This window comes from Triticum dicoccoides, chromosome 2B (assembly GCF_002162155.2).
Source record: "Triticum dicoccoides isolate Atlit2015 ecotype Zavitan chromosome 2B, WEW_v2.0, whole genome shotgun sequence".
In the NCBI taxonomy this organism is placed as follows: domain Eukaryota; kingdom Viridiplantae; phylum Streptophyta; class Magnoliopsida; order Poales; family Poaceae; genus Triticum; species Triticum dicoccoides.
The window spans coordinates 538,730,868-538,734,117 of record NC_041383.1 but is presented as its reverse complement, the minus strand read 5'-3'; the positions used below and the strand labels follow the sequence as shown (position 1 = coordinate 538,734,117).

The window sequence follows — 3,250 nt, the reverse complement described above, 5'->3', positions numbered from 1 at the left end:
CCGTCCAGCCCCCGTGAAGGCTCGCACCTCCCACCTCCCGCAAGGGCCGCCATCTCCCACCTTCAGGCCGCGCCGCGAGGATCTTGATCTCCAGGCGTGGTGGTCGAGGGTGCCCGTCGCTGTAGTCCCCAGCCTGGATCCAATCGACAAGGCCGCCACTGCCGCACCGGCCGTCCCGAGCCCCGCCGCGAGCGGCCACATCGGTGCAGGATCCGACCGCCACGGGCCCCTAGCGATGTCTTCGGTAGTGGATCCGACCATCACGGGCGACGTTGCCACTGGTGTCCACCGACTCCTGCGGCCACAAGTCTCCTTCCCTCCTCTCCTGATCTGGCCTTCTCGACGACCACGGAGGCACACCTCCTGCTGCAGCTCGCCCGCGTGGCTTGGCTGCCCAGAGGAGGAGCACGCGGCAAGCTTCCCCTTCCTCCTCTCTGGCGACGGCTCCGACGAGCTCCCTACGCGCGCCTCTGTCTTGCGCAGCGGCGGCCGACCCCGCCTTTCACCAGTCCGGCGATGATAGGCTGCGGGATGCCGACGTGTTTGTCAGGCTGTGGTTCTCCTATGGTCGCGCAGCGGTCCAGTTGCCGCCCAGCTCACGGTTCACATCCCCTGCTCAGCCCCGATCTTCAAACAACGCTGCCGTGCCCCATGCGTGAGGAGGCTCTGTTGACAAAGGTGCTCTCCCCTACTCCAACTAACTACTCTTTGATGCGCCCACCTTCTTCCCTAGTGCACTGCAGTTGTTCATCAATTTCTTCTTGTGGTGTGCAGTCCGTAATCGTGGCCGTGCACCTCGTCGACGGTGTTGTGCGGTAAGCTGCGTGGGGGCGTGTGGTTCGGCGCCCGTGGACGTCCAGTTCTTTTTTCAGGGTGCCCAGATTTCAAAATTGTTGTGTGGTTTGGCGCCCCGTGGAGGTGCAGTTAGGCGTATATGTGTTTCTTTATTCTTCCACAAATGGTGCTGAAAGCAGATTTGCACGGTACCAAGTTGTTATTTCCGCTGTTTCTGACAATTTGCAGCCGTGCGTCTATAGGATTCATCAGCTGCTCAAATTGCATATGCATTTCAGCTCAGAAGAGAAACTGATGCTCGTTTGGGTTTTCTTTTGGATTGCTGACTTTCAACAAGGCCGCCGGCTTGACCACCTTCATCCTCCGTCGCAATAAGATACAAGACGAGCAGTAGCTCACCGCGGCTTGGAGTTCACTTTTTTTGTGTTCTTCACATTTTTACTGTTAATCTAGTGAATTCTATGCAGTGAATTTTCTAATGTTGTTAGATTCCTTTGTACAGTTTGCTGGGTGATGTGTGCCTTGCACTGTAGTTCAATCGCTGCTCTCCGGTTCAATTTTAATAGTCTTTTTTGCAGGAGAGGAGAATTATGGCACAAAAAAGAAAAAAAGGGGTACTGCGATCAGGGATGCAGTTCTTTTTCTAGCCCAGTTCAGGGGGTTGCAAAAAGTGTAGAAATTGGAGAGACTAGATATCACTATATTTGTATTTTCATGGGCTGTTGTGCAAATTAAAAAGAACAAAAAATGAAGTTTTGGTGCAGTTTGAATGCATTTTTTTGTGAATTGGAATTGTTTCGGCGCATGGCCGTCCTGTTCGCCTTGTGTTTTGGTGCAGAATGCCGCGTGATTGCAGTGCAATCTGCTGTTGTTTGTGGTTTTTTTATGTGTCTATCGAGTGTATCTGGTAGGGATATGATATATTTTGTGTAAAATATATTTGTTGAGAAGTTCATTTCAAAAAGCATTAAAATGGGTCACTTTTGAAGAGAAAAAATGGATGGATGCAGCCCACTTCGATGAGTCTTGTGGTTCACTATATTTAGCAAAAGACACGGTGGTGGATAAAAAACAAAAACAAGCAAAAACAGTGTGGTTCACTCGTCTTGTCCTAGCGGTCCACTCGCCTCGTCCTCGAAGTGCGGAAGAATTTCTAAAACTAAAAAGAAAACAAAAAAAAGTGTGGTTCATTTTGCAATGCGTTTGGTCTTTGGATGTGGTTCTCTTTTGAGAGTGATGCTGTTCACTTGCCCCCAACATGAAAATGCAAAAAAATAGTGAAACAACATGATGGTAATGCCGTTGATTATGTCGCAGCTCACTTGCCCTTGTCTTTGCGGTCCACTCTCCTTCATAAAAGAAAGTTGGAAAAAAGACAACAAAAACAAAAACTTGTATGGGAAAATTTACGTCGCACAAAAAAGAAATCATGCACTGCACTTGTCGGTCTGATGAAGTGCGGTTTTCGGTATGAAGCTGTGCGTTTTTCTGTCCGATGCAGTTCCCTTCATCGATTTTGGGTCCGTGAAAAATAGAGTGTCCGCATTTCCGTAAAATCAAAACTACTCTTAAACCGTAAAGAATTAGAGAGAGTGTTCTACATGAAAAAGTTGTGTCTCGACGATATCTTTCTAACAACGTACAATTTGAATCATTTCGACCAGCGGTTTTAAAAATTTCTCGAAAAACGGCCGCTGCCTCTCGTAGTCAGCCGCACGATTTTCAAAATTAACTAAAAACCATAAGGAATGTCAAAACCATTTCTACATATGAAAGTTGCGCCTTGTCCATAGCTTTCCAATGACGTATTACATGCCTCGTTTCGACAAACGGTTCAAAAACTAGAGCGAAAACAGTACCGAAAATTGCAAAAATTTCAAAAAAAACGTAATTCCGCGATTTAGTAAATTTGAAACTGCTCTTAAACCGTAACGAATTAGAAAACATAATAAATATGAAAAAGATGCGCCTTGACAATATCTTTCCAACGGCATATCATTTGCTTTATTCCGATGAGGGTTTAGAAAAAATCACGAAAATACGCTTGCTGCCACTCGTCATCCGCCGCGCCGTTTTTGAAACTGCTCTTAAACCGCGAGGAATCTCAAAAAGTGTTCAACATACCGAAGTTGTGCCTAATCCATAGCTTTTCAACGATATATTATACGCCTCGTTCCGATAAACAATCAAAAAATTAGAGCAAAAACAGTACCAAAAAACACTGCGTGCAGTTTTTTCCGACGCGAAGTTCACTAGTCTATATTGCAGTGCTTGTCGTAAAGGAGATGCAGTGCACTTGCCTTCAGCGTGCAGTGTGGAAGCGGTGTGAAGAATAGTTATTCAGCTAATATTAGCAGAATAGACCGTCTGTATATATATATATATATATATATATATATATATATATATATATATATATATATATATATATATATATATATATATATATATATAT

At 45.6% G+C, this 3,250-nt stretch overlaps 1 long non-coding RNA gene across 1 annotated transcript; it reads left to right on the top strand.

Annotated features, from left to right (window-relative positions):
- Positions 1-6: 6 nt before the first annotated feature.
- On the top strand, positions 7-1,581 carry LOC119364711. The gene is made up of 2 exons (XR_005175063.1): positions 7-678; positions 775-1,581. It is a non-coding gene; the product is annotated as an uncharacterized LOC119364711 (long non-coding RNA).
- The last annotated feature ends 1,669 nt before the right edge of the window (positions 1,582-3,250 follow it).